The following is an 18,552-nucleotide window of genomic DNA, read 5'->3' as shown; positions in this document are numbered from 1 at the left end:
CAAAGTCTTTGTAAATAGGGAGGGTAGAAGAAGGAGGAAAAATAAGAACCAAGAGAGTATGTAAAGGTGCAGATTTCCAATGATGACTGTCATTATATTGTATACCTAAAATGTACCAATAAAAGGATATACAGTTTAAAAAAACATATGCAAATCAATAAATGTAATACAGTATATCAATAGAGCCAAGGACAAAAACCGTATGATCATCTTAATAGATGCAGAAAAAGCATTGGAGAAAATCCAACATGCATTTATGATAAAATCTCTACAAAAAATTGGGATAGATGGTCTCTACCTCAATCTGATAAAATCCGTCTATGAACAACCAACAGCCAGTATCATACTAAACGGTCAAAAACTGAAATCCTTCACACTAAAATCAGGAACAAGACAAGGGTGTCCACTATCACAACTCCTGTTCAATATAGTTTTGGAAATATTAGCCATAGCCATTAGACAAGAGAAAGAAATAAAAGGAATAAAGATAGGAAATGAAGAAGTTAAATTGTTATTATTTGCACATGACATGATACTCTATATAGAAGACCCCCAAGAACTCCATCAAAAGCATTCTAGACTTAATAAACAAATTCAGCAAAGTAGCTGGATACAAGGTCAACACACAAAAACCAATAGCTTTCCTCTGCACAAACAACAGACCCACTGAGATAGAAATAGGGCAAACAATTCCTTTCACAATAGCATCCAAAAAACTGAAATACCTAGGAATCAACCTAATAAAAAAGATCAAAGACCTCTGAAAACTGTAGCACTGAAAAGAGAGATTGAAGACGATAATCTGAATATAGAAAGACATCCCTTGCTGCTGGGTAGGAAGAATCAACATAGTGAAAATGGCCACACTTCCAAAACTGCTATATAGAGTCAATGCAATCCCAATTGAAATCCCAGCAGCATACTTTACCGACCTTGAGAAAACAATCCAAAAATGAATTTGGAAGAAGAGGAGACGTAGAATAGCAAAAGCAATTCAAGGCAACAGAGACATGGCAGGGAGTATCAGAACTCCCAAGTTTCAAGTTACTACAAAGCTGCTGTAACAAAAACAGCACGTTACTGGCAAAGAAACAGACCTGAGGACCATTGGACCAGAATAGAAGATGCAGAAACAAGTCCAGACATACTAAGCCACCTCCTTTGACAGAGGAGGCAAACACCCTCACTGGAGGAAAGATAACCTCTTTAATAAATGATGCTGGAAAAATTGGATTTCAACTTGCCAAAGATTAAAACTAGACCTGTATCTCTCACCATGCACTAAAGTAAAATCGAAATGGATTAAAGATCTAAATATTAAATTAGAAACGCTGAACTGGCTGAAACAGAGGTTAGGTAGAACTCTTGAAGACATTGGTGTAGGAGAAGATTATATGAACAAAACCTCAGTTGCCTGTGAACTAGTACAAACAATCAACAAGTGGGATCTCTTCTTATTAAAAACCTTCTGCACAGCAAGAGAAACCACCAACAGTGTGAAGACACAACCCACAATATGCGAAAAAATGTTCACCTGCTGTTGCTTAGAAAAAGGTCTGCTATCTAGAATCTATAAAGAACTTAAAAAGATCAGACCTCCCATATTTAAAGACCCAATCCAAAAATCGGCATCTGAAATGAACAGATATTTCTCAGGTAAAGAAGTAGAAATACCAAATAAACACATGAAAAAATGTTCAACATCACTGGCCATTCAAGAGATGCAAATGAAAACAATGCTGAGATTCCATCTCACCCCAGAAAGAATGGCTGCTATCATGAAATCAACCAATAATAAGTGCTGTTGGGGCTGTGGGGAAAGAGGAACACTGCTCTACTGCTTGTTGGAGTGTAGACTAGTGCAACCACTGTGGAAATCAGTATGGAGATACCTCAAATAACTAGGACTGGAAGTCGCATTTGACTCAGCTATTCCCCTGCTTGCTATTTTCCCCAAAGAATTAAAAGAATCATACCACAGTGATATATGTGCCCCCATGTTCATAGCAGCACAATTTGTAATAGCTAAAACTTGGAAGCAGCCCAATTGCCCATTAACTGGAGACTGGATAAAGAAAATGTTGAGTTTTTTTATAAAGTGGAGTACTACTCAGCCATAAAAAATGAGAAATTAGAGACATTTATAGCTAAATGGATGCACATTGAGGCTATACTCTTAAGTGAAATAAATAGGACACACATGTAAATACCAAATAATTTCTCTAGTGTGAGAAACTGAAAGTGTAAATAAGTACTACAAGGTATAATAGATAATGTGAAATAGGAAGAAAAGGAGAAGGGGAAGTGGAAGGGGTAGGAAAAAGGAAAGACGGAAATGGAAGTAATATGAGAAAATGAAAAAATGGAAACAAAGTCTTTGTAAATAGGGAAGGATGGAGGTTTTGAAGGGATGGCAGGGGAAGGGGGAAAAATAAGAACCAAGAGAGATTATGTAAAGGTACAAATTTCCAATGATGAATATCGTTCTATTGTATACCTAAAATGTAGTAATAAAAGACAAACTTTTCCTAATGTAAAAGTTGACTATCAAAAAAAAAAGTTAAAAGAACATGCAAGGGCAACTTTAATATTTTTTTTTTGGTACCAGGTATCGAACTCAGGTCCTTGTGCTTGGGTAGCAGGCAGCGAAGCCACTAAGCTAAATCCCCGGCCCAGGGCAACTTTAATTTGAGATGCATTACTACTTTCTGGCTAAGAAGTAAAAAAGGGTGGTTTATTCAGTCAGCAATTATTTTTCACTTGTCTTAACATTTTTCTTTCTGAAGATAAGTTGTCTAGATTTGTACTCTGTGCTGCTTTAAGAAATCCAGCATGATTTCCTAGCTGGTAAGTTGAGATGGTGGGTGAGAGAGAGAGAATTTAATGAAAGAGAGCGAGAATGTGATTCATGTACAGCAGATGGCACCAAGGATTGTGTATTTTTTGTTTTTCAGGATGATTCAAGCACATCACATTTCTTGTGAGCCTAATTTCTATTATTATTACATTGTGTGTATAATGAAATATATGCAATTCACTGAATGATGATATGGAATGGGTGGCAGCCCTGAGCTTGTTTTCCTGCAACCAGATAGTCCCATAGTGATGGGAGACAAGGATATCTGAGATAAGTTGTTTATGTCCTGTCTAGCTTGTCACTTGCCACTCACTGATAGGGCTTTGAAATGAGTCTGAAAATGATGTATTATGGTCTCTGAGCAGTCAAAACTCTCTCTCATGTTAATCTATACTTGCAGCTTCTTTCCAGCACTACCATCACTGCCTCAGCTGCACCTCAGATCACAAAGTTGTTCCAGTGTGTGGTCTTGGGGCATGGGACTCCTGATGTGCATGACTGAGGTTCAGGGCACTACACCTGTATGCAAGATGTTAGAGTCACATGCATGTTAGCATTCAGAATCATTTAGATTGTGGAAGGGTAACTTTTTTATTTTTTGTGGGGGGGGAACTTATTTTATAGACTGTGTCTTACTACTTTTGCACAAAAATATATTATGACACTAAGTGGACTAAAGACTTAATAACATGTTAAGGTTTTCAGCCAAACAAGTTTTGTAGAAAACTTCCAATTTTCAGATTTCAGTATTTTGAAGAAGGAATAGAGGTGCTATTACGTGCAATTAAAAGAAGATATGGGTTTTATAAGCTCATTTTCAGGCCATCAGCTCTTAGTAGAAAAGATATTATGGAGAGAAAACCTCGGGGAGCCTCAATCTGTCCAGCTTAGATTGAGGTTCAGGGAAATCTCTCCACTCAGCCTGACCCTCATCCTCAACCCACTTGTTTCCTTCCTCAGTTAGAAATGGGAAAGAGTTAGGTGGAGGGAGAAATATTTTTTGTTTATTGTTTAGTGTATTTTTTTATTCTTTTACAAATATCATATAAATTCATTGGACAAATCATATATGACAGCAACAAGGAAAATTCCCAATACTCAATGATAAAGTCCATAACTTGCTATATATCTTTCTGGATTTTTATTTTTTTGAGTGTATCAAAAAGACTTTTTAACAAAATGAATACTACACACAATTCTACAATAGAGAAATTTTAGAAAGGTAACATTTCTATCAAATGGTTTATTTAAGGGATGATCAACAACTATGGTGAATGTTTAAATTTAAAAATTTTATTGCAGTAAAAGGAACGTTGCCATTTATTTCCTTCAAAATACTTCCTCTTGCTTTGAATAGATTTATCCCATCAGTCTTACCACTTTCTGAAGCAGTTCTAGAACTCCTCTTCTGTGAGTGTCTTTATGAGGTGTGATGAAAACTGTAGTGAATGCTGCTGCTCAGTGCCGTCCAGCAGAAAGGCAGTCTTATGAAAGCATCGTGCTGTGTCCTCATCCACTTATTCACAGGATCTGGCACTCTGACTTCTGGCTGTTCCCCAAAGTCAAAATTACCATGAAAGGTAAACATTTTAAATGGATTCAGGACATCAAAGCAGCCCCAATGACACAAAAGGACACAAAAAAGGACTTCTAGAACTGCTGCCAACAGTGGCAAGAATGGTGGAATAAGTGTGTTTGCAGTGAAGGAGAATATTTTAAAGGATTTGATGACAGTGTGTCTTTTACTATAATAACTTTTTTAAAAATTTGAACACAAAGTGTTTAAACACATGAAGTGTTTTGATCTCACCTTATATTGTAAGCAGGCTTGCATGTATTATGAGCAAAATCATTGGCATCCCACCATTTATGTTGCAGTTGGGAATGATTTTTTTTAAGGCTACCTTTTGGTTAGGACTTGTTGTAAGGTGTGCTTGAGAAAATAGGTATCACCACTGAGAATCTTTATTTCGGAGCTTCTGCATAGACCGGCACTTCCCAAATAATGGCAAGGTTTTTGGTTCTGTCTTTAAAACTTGACACGCAAACTAGAGAAAGAGACAGAAAATACAAGTAGTAGAGCTGAAAGGAGATGTGAAAATCCATTCAGTCCTCTTGTCAACAGACAAAACAGGACTTGTTGGCACCCCACACCAACTCAGCCACATTGGTCCCAGTGCCCGGTGCAAATCTCAGCTCCTCCCACAGGCATGTCATTGAAATTCTGAACCCCAGTCTCATAATCTGAAATGGAGTTAACTCTAGTGCAGTCAGCCATCTGTAGCCTTGCATTCAGGATCCACAAACTCCACCAATGTTGGGTTGAAAATATTTGTGGAATAAAATTGTGTCTGTCCTGAGCATATATAGATTTTTTTCCTTGTCATTATTCCCTAACAATAAAGTGTAACAATTTATTTACATAAAGTTGATGTTTTACTAGGTAGTATAAATAACCTAGAGATGATAAAGCATACTGGGGGATATGAGTAGATTCGATGGAAATACTATGCCACTTTGTATAATGGCCCTGTACACCTGCAGATTTTGGTGTTCATGAGCCCTGAGGGTGCTAGCATCCATTCTCTGCAGTTCCAAAGGCACAACAGACTACTTCACAGGGCTTAAAAGGGTGAGATGAGGTAGCACACAGAGAACTAAGCATTGCATCACTGCTAAGGAGATCCTAGGCAGCTAAGTTTGCTAGTTGCTTGCTGGCAGATCTTGAACCAGTCATCCTCTGCTCCCAGTTCAGGGTTCTTCCCTGACATCATCCAGGGAGAGATGGGGCATGGACTTGCAGGATGGCATGGTGTGGGAAAGAGGCAAAGATGAAGAGAGCAACTTGATTATACTCACCCCTTTCCCCCTACCCTTAAAATAATCATTGCAAGAGAGTGAGTAGCTGTAGGGAACAGCTTCCTTTTAAAATGTGACATTTGCGCTATCAGCAGAGGGACACCTTCTCAAGGGCCTCCTCAGAGTAATGATGGTTCTGAAAGGAAGTCAGTGTTGAGATGGCAGGAACATCCAGATGATTGGTACTTGTCTTGAGAAAACAGCCTTTCCCCTTAGACATGTCTACAATTTTTATAAGATTAAGATAAGATGTAAAATATGTCATCACTGTGCTTGGCAGTAATGTATAGATTTCCTCAATATTGCATGAATGCTGGAGTTCAATATCAACTTGCTGCTTGCTACTTGAAAGATGTAGAAAACACAATAAAATTTCCCTTAAACCTGATTACTGAAGAAATAAAGACATGGAACATAAATATAGATATACCTGGCTGGAGGAAATCTGAACTGCCCCTGTGTGGCTTGAAATACACATCCACACACATGCACACGGGCAAATCCAACCACATACGCACATGAACGCATGTTGCAGCTGCACATTCTCCTAAAACTGATGGATTGAGAATTGGTAGTGAGCTCACATTCTATGATTTGGTAACTATAAGATCCTTTTCTTTGCAGAAAATTCTTTGGTTATAATGTTCCTATTATTTTTTAAGTCAGGTTTATAGCAACCAAACCCTATTTTCTACTCATTTAATATTCAATTTCGGGAAATCTTAAACTTTCTGTTAATTTGGAGAATTCAAAACATCTAAGCCTTTTGGAAGATCATGATATATAATCTTAATTTACTTAAAAGAAATTCCTAATAGGGTCCAATAATTTGTGGCCCAATACTAATTTTTATGCAGTATTGAAATGGCCATTCATCCTCTCCCCAGGGAAGTTCTAGAGGGAAGGTGCCATGCCCCTCTAAATCACAAATGGAATTAGTTTGCAGACTGAAATGGGGTTTCTTTGTGGAAAAAAAATCCACACTATTTCTCTTCATTTCATTAGCTGTAGTTCGGAAGAGCCTGGCTCGTGATCCCTAGGGGGTAGAGAAAAGAATTTAGAGTTTAAATATAGTTTGGGATCAGTAAAAAGTAGAACATTGTTCAGTAAAAAGAGGGAAAAGATTGCCAAGACTCTTTCTGTTTATGAAAGAATTGGGGAGAAGCTGCAGGCAGAGGAAGAAGGGAGAGTCTGAGCCTGTGGTTATCTATTTAAAGAAATGCCATCCGTGTTAAACAATTAAATCTATTAGGTAGCCTTTACAGGAATTCCCAGGGCCCTCAGAAATTCTCTTCTTGGATGTATTCTGGAATGGGTGCTAGTGTGAATGGAGAACTTATGAGAAAATCTAAAAATGAAAAAACCTCAAAAATGTAAAAAAAAATCATGTAGCCTTAACAGTGTTTCAAACTTTCACGAATTGTATCTGAACTAGATACAGGTTCCTCTTTGCACGAGTGAACAGGCAGCAAACCCCTTTTCCCCTTTGCCGAGAGGGGAAGAAAGCCCATTGACACTGCATTTCAGGTCCTTGGTAAGGTGCTTGGAACCTAGCTGCCGGCTGCGGGCTGCGAGCGCCACTGTGCTCCCGTTGTAATGCCCAGTGTGCCTTACGGGCTGGGCTCGCCTGGCCTCCCAGGGACGTGCATGCACATCTAATCTGGCAGTAGGAAGCCGCCCGAGCTCTGCCCCCAGGAGGCTCTGTGCTCCTGGCAGAATCTCAGCTTCTCTGAATAAGATGGAAATTTATTAGGAGGAAATTATTCTGGTGTCTTCAGAAATACAACATTCCTGATAAAAATCTTGCTCCTGACAGCAGACTAACAAGATACATTTGTTAGCTTTTCTGCCTGGGAATCAGCGGTGAATGCCCTACCCTTTTTATTGCAGCGTTAAGGGGAGACGCCTGCAGTGACAAGCGTGACTCAAGTTGAACATCCGAAAGCAGACTGTGCCATGTGTACTGTTAGATGCGCTCTGCAGGCTGTGGCTCGAAGGAGGGGAGGAGTGGTCATGTCTGGCACATAGTAGGTGCACAACAAATTATAGCTGGTTTGCATCTTTCCTGGTAATTGGCTGCCAGGGACTTTGCTTCGCCAACATACATGTCCCTAATTCATGTGTCCCTCAAATGCCCACATCTTCAGCTACATTTGTGCATTCTCCTTACAAGAAAGTCTTCAAAAGCTTAGAGCTTATTTCTTCTAGAAACCCTTCTTCCTCATGTCGTAGCACATTAGAAGCAGCGAAGTAAGAAAGACTAGAGCCTGCTAAAGCAGGAATTATATAGAAGCAGTGGCAGGGAGGTATTCCAGCCATCTAGAAGGGAAGGGGACAGAGCAATTAGAATAATCTGGGTGCAGAATTTAGATGCCATACAAATTCTGGGGGTATCTGAAATCGAGGCTAACAGACCTATGTTACATTTCAGTATGTTAGGAGCGTTGGAGTACACAGGTCCTTGCAGGCACATTTATGACCTTCAATTTGAAAGAAAGGAAACAAAAGGAAACAAAGGGAAAGGAAGAAAGAAGGGGAAGGAGGGACAGAGGAAGGAAGGCCCCAAACTGTGCAGGATGGTATATTTAAGAAATCTGAAAACATGATTCTTTTAAGAAAAGCAATAAGCGCTTTAAAAGGATGTTTTATATTTGCACAATTCACTGGTATTCTGTGTCCATTGTCCACAATACAAGGTAAATAAAATTTTGCTTTATTTGAGACCCAAGTAGATCATTGTTTTAAGCAGAGATTAGAATGTTGTATAAGGGTAAGAAAGAATATGTGTCATTTTCTACTAATTACAGTTAACAGAATCTCTCTAAATGCTTTTGGTAAAGATGAAAACATACTGGATATTTTTTAGGGTGGTACATTAGTTTCTTGGTGTCACTATAACAAATTAACACAAGCTTAGTGGCTTAAACCAAGACAGATTTATTGCCTTATAGTTCTGGAAATAAGAAGTCTGAAATCAGTTTCACAGGGCCAAAGTCAAGATGTTGGCAGGGCCAGTTCCTTTTCTGGTGCTGGGGTTCGAATCCCTTTCCTTCCCTCTGCCAGCTTCTGCTGGCCTTCTGCAGTCCTTGGCTGGTAGCCTCTTCCTTCATCTGCAGAGCCGGCTGTAGTGTGTTCAGATCTCTCTCCATCTTTCCTGTCACTTCCATTGTCATGTTATCTTTTCTGTAGCAAATCTCCTTTCTTCTCCCTCGTATATGAACACCTGTAATAACATGTAGAGCCCACTGGGTAATCCACTGTAATTTCCCCATTCAAAATCCATTAATCACCTCGGTGAAGTTCCTTTGTTTTACAAGATAACATTCACAGGTTCCAGAGATTATTAGTTTGATGCCTTTGATATCACAGATCATAAATAAGTCATTGTTGGTAAGGGCATGCTTCTTCCCCCACTAGATCTTACTTTTCTCCACCACTCTGATCTTACTACCCCACTCCTATCCCAGATGAAGAAGAGAAATGACTTAACTTGCTTGGTAAATATGAAAGAGGAAAGAGGCATCCTTATTTCAGCCCCTCCCGTACAGTAATTTTGGCCTTAATGATTCTGGCCCAAGAGTTGGGGATGGGAGAAGCTGGAGCCCACTTGCCTGTAATTGTTTTCTGATTGGGACTTCATTAATAATAATGACATCATTTTGGACTATATTATTCAGCTTTGTTGCTCTAACAAAATTCCTTAGTTTTTATTTTACAAGACAACAAGGTTTATGCAGCTCAGTTTGAAAATCCAAACAGCCTAGCAATAGCTCTGGTGAGGGCCCGTGATGCATGGCAAGACTGAGGGTAGGAGAAGGAGGCCACATGTTGATGCAGAGAGCCAGAGAGTCTCAGAGTCAGGCTCAGGCTGTTGTGGCCACTTGCTCTCCTGAGAACTCCAGGAGACCAGGATTCCCTCCCAAGAGAAGAGCCCTCAGTGACCCAAAGACCTCCCATCAGCCCCTCCCCTTCAAGAGCCCACCTTCTAACATCATCACCCTGGATGGCACCTACAGCACATGGACCTGTGGGGGACTCACCACATCCAAGCCACAGCAAGGATCCTCTGTCTGTCTGGCTGTCTTGTCCTATTTCACAGTTGGTGTAGGATTCAAATACAGAAGGAAGAAGGGTGCTTTTCCAGGAGAGCCCCAATAGTAATTCCTGCTTATTATTAAAATGAAAATAACATACATAACTCATAAGTAGAACTCAAGATCTTTCCCTTAGAGATAACTGCTGTGGTAATTTGAAGTACATCATTGAAAGGACTGTCTATTTAACTAATTACAGTCGGCCCTTTGTAGCTATGGCTTCCATACCTATGAATTCCATATCCAAAACGTATCACATCTGTACTGAACATACTCAGATGTTTTTCTTGTCATTATTCCCTAAACAATGCAGTATAACAACTATTTGCATAGCATTTACATTGTATTATATATTTTGTGATTAGAGATAATTTAAAACGTAAGAGAGTGTGCTTGGGTCATATGCAAATACTATGCTACTTTAAGGAACTTGAGCATCATTGGAATTTGATATCGGAGGGGAGAACTGGTACCCACCTCTTGAGGGTACTGAGGATTGACTGTGTATACACGGTGTCTGCATCTGCCTTTTTTCACTCAGTCATAAATCATGATTCTTCCTTCATCTCACTATATGTAGTTTTAATTCTTTCCAGTACAAGACATCCTATGATGTAGATGTAACTTTGTTTATTTAACTAATCACCTAATCTGAGAGCTGGTGCTCAAGTTTTAGCAATTTTAAACAGTGGTACAATGAACTGTCTTTTCTAATCCCCAAGGAAATTTGCTAACTTGCTGAACTTCTCTAAGACACAGCTTTCTCGGCTTTAAAATGGTAGTTACCTATCTCAAATAATATTAACAAATAAGAGAAGTATGTACATCAAGGTATTTAGGAATCAAATCAATTAATAAATGCCAAGTGCTTATCATAGTGATGGTGGATGACTCAGTAAATAGTGAGGACAGAGGCAGAGATTAGAGAATGTATGTACAAGCCGGGGAACCCTACAGGTTGGCACCAGAAGCCAGGAGAGAGGCATATAGACCTTTGAAAAGGACCCAAGCACACCCAATTCTTGATCTCAGCCTTTCACCTCCAAGACCACAAGGTACCTTCTTCTGGGCTGCCTGTAGCAAATTAAGATGCAAGGTTACTCACAAACCCCTCACTGCACTTTGTGCTTTTCTGATTTCTAATTTTCATTTCTTCTTTTCTGTCTCCTCAGAGTATCTTCTTTTCCCCAGTTCCCTATGGAAATGACATCCAACCCCCATGGCATTCTTCTGGTATATCTGTGTCCAGATTTCCCCTTTTCTAAGGATCTGGGTCATACTAGGTTAGGAACCTTAGGTCAGCATGATCTCATGCTCACCACCTCCCTTCATGTCCATGACCCAGCATCATGTTCTAAAGGAACTGGAAGCACAGAGCTGCCTGATGGTCTTGCTTATACCTGGGAAGAAGGATTTACGGTGAGTGGTTTGGCAGTAGCTGAAATCTGCGGAAGCCAACTTCTGGCCCCACTCAGGAGGAGGCTCTATTTTTGTCCCAGGCTCACACTGTGCATCTACCTTGCATGAGCCACTTGGAGTTGGCCTCCCTGGGCATAAGGAAAGCACATTCAGCTGCCATAGGTAACTCCCAATCTCTTCTTTCCACAGCTGATTTGGAACAGCCTTGGGAGCTTGGTTGTCCTGCTTCGGCAGGTGTACCTATCTCAGGCATGCAGGCCCCCTGTGTAGCTGTGTAGCTGGGGAGCATGCAACATTGTTACACAAATTGGCCCCTTCCATTTGCTTCTCCTGCCCTCCCATGTCCTATCTTCACTGAACCACAAGGATGTTTTAACGACACAGCTAGAAACAATGTGAATGGCATCTCTGCTCTGTTTCTAGAGGCATCTACAGAATGTAGATTTGCTGGTAAATCAAACACTACAATTTAGAAGATTGCCACACCCAGGTATGTTTATCCTTCCTGCTCCAGGCCTCCATGACACTTGGCTTTTTGTGCTCACATCTCCATGCCCACTGGAAATACTTAAGAGGGCAGCATTAATGGGTGCACATTAGTTGCTTATCCACTCTAGACTAGGCATACAGTGCACCAAGTTTGCTCGCAGGCAGAACTCTGGGGTTACCTGGCTCCACAGGTGCGCTACCTAGAAGCAGGGCACTGTGGATGCACAAACTGACCCCTTCCTCCTCCATCCTCTCATTAGTAAGAAACAGTCAGGCCTGGTTTATGGGGATGCTTTGAAGATTAATCAGATAGTATTTGTCAGCCACTCTCAGAGTATTGCCTATAAATAAAATAAAATTTTACCTATAACTGTTTCTTTTTCTTTGTTGTTGTAATACATAAAATGTGACACTATTACATACCGCGTAAGAGTTAAGGAAATTTAAATTACATATGAAAAACAGTGCAGTCTGATAAATACTACCATAGCTATCATCCTCATATAAAATCATTTGAAAATAGAGCCTCACTCATCATGGCTCAATAAAGGTGTTTTCAACTTGTTGATGGTGCAAAAGCATTTTGTATTTGGAAGAAACTGTACTTCAGTTTGTAAATTTTGATCTTTTCCCTGACAGTGGAGATGCAGCATAGTACTGTTGTCTTTCAAGCTGCAACTCCCGGCCCGCCCCAGGACCACGAGGGGAGGGTGCCGAGACCATACAGTGTCCTGTGCTCCTGAGGCACAGTGGTTGGTAGGATAGGTGTAGAGGCATTTCAACTTGAAACAGTTTCAACTTATTGTCGATTTAGGAAGATTGTTCTGGTTTAGATCCAAGGTGCCCCCCAAAAGCTCATGTATTAAAAGCAGACCTTTGGGAAGGTGACTGTCCTGGTGGTGCTTTACTCATCAGTGGATTCATCCACAGCTCCTCCCTTCTCTCTCTCTACTTCCTGGCTTCTATGGGATGAGCAATTTTTCCTCTGCCACAGTGCAATTCTGCGTTGGAGCCAGCTGACAGTGGAGTGACTTTTAAAAACTATGAGCCAAAATAAGCCTCAAGCCTCTCTCCCTTTAAATTGAGAGTCAGGTATTTTATTCCAGACTGATTTGGAGATACAGTCTCACCATAAGTTGGGAACGTATTTGTATATATAATATGTGTACTTATATATAAATGTGTTTCAAATTACAGTAAGTATAGTTTGAATCAAAGCAAATGATTAAAATATATGTAAATAGTTTATATTGTTTGAAGACTGGATATTCTTTTTAATGTTCATTTGCTAATTAGTTAACAATTAGTAATTATGGGTGATGCTTTAATTTGTAATATATATGTTTGTTTCCGTGTAACAAGTTAAACATTGGATGTGTGATATGTAAATGGTTCATATAGAGAAAAGATGGTCAGGAGGTGTCATTTGTCCTGCTGAAGCTGACAAATATGCAGTGGCTTCTTGGAGTGGAGGATGCAATAGAGATCAAAACCAAAATATCTAGAAAGAGGCTATGATTCCCACTGTTATCTGTAGGAAAGCAGAGGACAGAACCTGTCTCAGTTTTCCACTATAAGCGGAAGCAACTCCAATGTCCTTTCCATCTGGATCAATCTACATTTTCATGTGATCTGTTTATTAACCACTCTGTCCCTTCTTTTTTAATTGACACATACAGAACATACATTGTTCAAATTTTAAAGCAGCTTTCTTTTTTTAATGCTAGTATTTTGGAACTGAATGGCATATGCAACTGTGGATCCAGTCCATTTAAACCAGTGCCACCAGATGGTCCCCAGCCAAATTGGTGATTACTTCTGACTTGAGCTAACAATCTAAACAATGAACTTAAGAAAAGGTAATTGTGAGACATTTGTGCTTTAAACATTTTTGTTTTTCATGCCAAGGGTTGAGTCCAGGACTTGTGTTTGCCAAGCACACACTTTACCACTGAGCTATGCTTCCGGTCCCGTTTTTGAAAATAACTTTTACCTTTTAGCAAATAAATAACTTTAGTATTTTTACTGAGGAGAAAAAAATACACTTTTATTGTGGAGTCATAAAATACACATAAACTAAAAGAAGGATCTTTTAAAATACCCATTATTTTATCACACTAAGATAACTATTAAATGTTCATGCTGCCATTTCAAAATTTTTTTAATTATTAACATATTGCATGTATATAAATATAAGTACTTTAAACAAAAACAACATTATAGCATACTTTCTATTTCACAATTTTTCCTACCATTATAAAAAGTACATCATTTTATCATTTTATGTCAATGAATATGTAGTTATTATTATTATTATTATTATTTTTGGTGCCAGAGATCGAACTCGGGTCCTTGTGCCTGAGAGGCAGGCGATGGAACCACTGAGCTAAATCCCCGACCCTATATAGTTATTATTTTAAACTTGAATTATTTCATGATATGTTGTTGTGGGTTTGAAAAGACCCTTATAATAGCAGTTGTCTTTCTTACCTGAGTTCTGAAGCATGCGAGAAATAAATATGAATCTCATCCCTAATGAAGGTAGTGTTGTACCAGTAACTAACAGCTAGAGACTGGTAAACTCTCATTCAGCTTACCATGAATGAGAATTTCTCCACCAATTCCAGGCAGCAGTGGTCAAGCAGATCTCATCCCTGAAGAGAACAAGGACCCCTGTGGGAGTCTCATTCCAAGACCAGGAAGGAAAGACTGTGTAGCTTGTTGGTCCTCGGTTCACCAATGGGAAATGTCATCCCTTCTTTTCTATGAAAGAGGGAGAAAGAGGGTAGAGAGGAACAGTGATTACCCTTATGGGGTGCCCTCCACATGGAAAGAAACACTAGACATAGGAAAGGTGCCTATAGATACGTGTCATGATTTATATAACCAGCCCATGAGGTGCTTGGCTGGTTTCCAGTTATCCCATTATATCACAAATTATTTGGTCTGGACATACGAGTACAAAAGAGAGTGCCGTCGGATCCTGTGATTAGTGTGGAGCCTGCACTTTGAATTTAGCCTCTCCTGACTCCAACGTTCAAGGCAGCTCAGAGTTCTTCTAGAATGATATTTCAGACAGCTATAGAGAAAGGTTCAATGGCAGGGGTGGGACTTACTGGGTCTTAACAATAAACATACAACAATGAGAAAATCACCCAACGATTTGTCAAACAATTGTGGATGGTCTGGTGTAGACCAAGCATCCATGTGGCAGGTAACTGGTGCCAGCAGGAGAGACATAGGTGAGCAAGAGTGCACGAAGAGGAGACTTACTTTCTGTGCTGTCAGCCAGCGTGTACACTGATGGATGTCTGTCCTTGAAGCATCTCTCTTAATGACTTCCCTGCTTGGATTTGACTGACAGTAACCACACCTAATCTTCAGTTCCTGTGAGATGACAAGAGAAATTACAGACATGTGTCTGCAGAGCCCAAGTCACTGTGGCTTGTTATGGGAGACATTGTCATAAACTATCAAGTAGAAAAAGCAGCACCAGGTATCAGTGATGAGACTCCAGTCAGATGGCAGGGGTTGGCAACCCTCCTCATAGACTGTGAGTGGATCTGAAGATGGATGCCTCACTGACAGCAGACACTTCTGTCAAATTCCACTTTAATGTACTGGTCTCATTTTCTAGTTTCTAGCCTAATGATCTATAGTGTGTAAGTACTTTTTTCACTCCCTTCTTCATATCTCAAAGTCCTGTTGTTCACTCAGACATGAGCCAGAGTCACAATCTTGATTTTTGTGTCAAATGCATGATGTGCTTTCTTTGGCTAGGATCTGCAAAGATGCTATAGGTAATTCTTTCCCCAAAGATCCTTTAGCTGGATTGTTGTGTAACAAATCTTGATTCAATGCTTGTGGTTTGATTCAAGGAGAAAAACACCACTACTCAAAGAAGATAGAAATGGTTATACAAAGGCAGGGGCAGGTGTAGTTTATGAGACCACAGGCAGAAAGAAAGGAGAAATGGAGCAGGGCCCTGGAGTGCAAACAGGACTTATCCATTTATCTATAAGTAAGTAATCTTAGGTGCTTAGCATCTGTGAGGCGCTTTTTAAGAACCACTTTTGGGAATGTGATTGAATGATGCAAAAAGAAACGAATCATATTCCTTGTTCTCAGTGGTCCTGAGAATAAGAAATGTATACAACTATAAAATAAAATAATGTGTGATGCATGTGTAATGAAACAGCTTGAGATGTTAATTTGTGTCTTGTTCTCATGCTTTTTACACCTATTCAAAGAGTTGCATGAACACTGTTTTCTTTTGCTACAGGAAATAGTTCAGTAGGGTGTTGCCACATACTGGCCAGCCTCACCTTAGATTATATGTGCCCCAGATGATGAGATTAAACCCAATGAATTTGATGAATAATTTTAAGAATGTGGTTTTTAGTTTTAATAGTATCGATTAAGCACAGCTTGAAAAGCAGGCATTGCGTTTCAGTAACTGCATTGGTGTAGTAGTAGTTGTCACATTGCGCTCATTAAAGGGCTGAGCAAACAGAGACCCAAAGAGATTAAGAAATATGTCACAGAAATATGCTGAGCCCATTAGCGGCAGAGGTGGGATTGATAAGCCATGCTGGTCTCAATCCCAGCCACTTCGCATGGGTAAAATTTTAGACTGCAATCAATTCTTTGCTTTCTATTAAGAATCAGTCAAGTTTTAATCCTAAGTACAAATGTCTTTATTTTTTTTGGTCTGATCAAAATACGGTGAATGCTATTGCTGTGTGTCATCCAATGGAAAGGAAGGACCCCCAAAACATTACATTATGTCCTCATTCACCTTACCCACTGGATCTGACACTGTGCAACTTCTGGCTCTTCCCCAAACTCAAAATGACCATGAAAGGTCAATGTTTTGGATGAATTCAGGACATCAAGGCAGCCATGATGGTGTAACTAAAGATACTCACAAAGGAAGACACCAAGAACTGCCTCAGAAAGCATCAAGAATGATGGAGTAAGTGGGTTTGAAGTGAGGGGAGGTAGTTTGAGGGGGATTCATGGCATTGTGTATTTTTTTCAAATTTAAACATTCACCATATTTTTCAATTACATCTTTTACATATATTCTGTAACCTAAGGATCTGAGTAACTTCTCAAAGCCTTATTTTGAATAAAGCCAGGACACGCTGGTATAGTCAGAAGAAGTTGATTGATTGGCCTTGAGATGATCTCATCTCCATCTTTTAACTATTCTATAATTTTGAACCATTTTTTTTTTTAATCCCTGTGTCTCACTCTTCTCATTTGCAAATGAGGACACTGATGTGACTAGCCATTAGCTCTGCCCCATGGAAAATTCAGTGAAAAGACATTTCAAACCAGTTTTATAAAGAGAAATAAGAATTCCAGTATTTAAATGTAGATGTGAGAAGAATGAAGGAGACAAAGATTTTACTTTTATACAGGATATATTACGCTATGCATTTGCTGTCTTATCAATCCTCAGAAGCCTGGCACTAGAACAGTGTCTAGCACATAGTAAGTTCTCAATAAATACTTTTTGACTGCATAAGGTTTATATAGTAGGAGCTAAAATTTAAGCATTTATTGAAGAAGAATGTGATTGGTATTAAAAAGTAAATACAGAAATGAGACAGAGAAGGATACTCAGAAATCTTGATTCTATTCATTCTTAAAATTATGCCACTTCTCATCTTCTTTGATTAAATGATTGTTTCCTAAAATATAAATGTTAGTCTTCAAAATCTTATAAGATGAAAGGGTTTTGTGATCACATAAGTTTAGAAAACATTCATTCAAGCCATCTATCTTCTTAGAAATTCAGTATTTGATATGTCCACAAATCAAAGTCTTGGAGAGTTTTTGTAATAAGTAAATCTATTTAACCTCATCTAATATTTCTTACCATGACCCTTTCTCCTTTACAAAATGTTTATTAGCATATATGGAGTAAACTTTGTAAAGCACTAAATTAAATGTATCCTAGAACAGAAAAATTGATTGAATAATTCCCAGAAGTCTTTTTTTTCTTTTACTTCAACAACATTTAGCTATTATAAATGGAAATTTACTTTCCTCCCTCTCCTCAAATATATAGAGAAAAACCTGTTATTATTGTAATGTATTTTATTTTAGTTAAAATGTTAAGAGCAATATTTAGAATTGTATTTTTAGGGTCAAGAATGTATTTAGTGCTTTTTTGCAGCCACTTATTTTATTTTCATGCAGCACTTTATGATCAGGGATATCAAGTTACTTTCAAAGGTATGTTGCTTCCTTTGTCTGAAAAAATAATGGTAAAGATGTTAAAGAGAGGATTTACAAGAAGCGTGATCTTTTGAGCTGGAGAAAGTAACCTTGGGACATTCTTGCACCATAAATGAAAGCCTGGTTTGCCCATGGCTGTTGCCCAGATAGCAAAAAGATAAAGGGGACCATGAATCAGGGAGCCCCTTAGAGGTGGTAAAGCGCCATGAAGGGAGCGGTAGTGGAACCACAAGTCCTGGCTTGGCTTGTCTGTTGCTTTCCTTTTTCTAAGCCAGTGAACGTAGGACAAGTGTCTTCATCTCATCACGACATTATTGTAAGGACTAAATCATTTAATGCATGTACAGGACGAATGCCTCTTATTTGAAATGCTTGTGACCAGAAATGTCTAAATGTGAAATTCATTTCTCTGTCATGTATACCTTATAAACATTGGCTGAAGGTAGTTTTATGGAGTATTTTTAGTGTACCTGTGCTTTAACTGTGAACCTTCACATGATATCACTGTAGAATTTTTTACTTGGTAGCAATCACATCGGTCCTCAAAAATTTTAGATTTTGGAGCATTTTGGATTTTGGAATTTC

At 39.0% G+C, this 18,552-nt stretch overlaps 1 long non-coding RNA gene across 1 annotated transcript in view; it reads left to right on the top strand.

The window, feature by feature from the left end:
• The window catches only part of LOC110349664 (uncharacterized), a 79,845-nt gene that overhangs the window by 25,427 nt on the left and 35,866 nt on the right, over positions 1-18,552 (top strand). The window lies entirely within an intron of this gene.

This window comes from Heterocephalus glaber, unplaced genomic scaffold (assembly GCF_053883595.1).
Source record: "Heterocephalus glaber isolate CG9 unplaced genomic scaffold, H.glaber_assembly_v1.0 deba00001509, whole genome shotgun sequence".
NCBI classification, from domain to species: domain Eukaryota; kingdom Metazoa; phylum Chordata; class Mammalia; order Rodentia; family Bathyergidae; genus Heterocephalus; species Heterocephalus glaber.
Note: the sequence above shows the minus strand (reverse complement) of the source record. Positions and strands in the feature narration are given on the sequence as shown.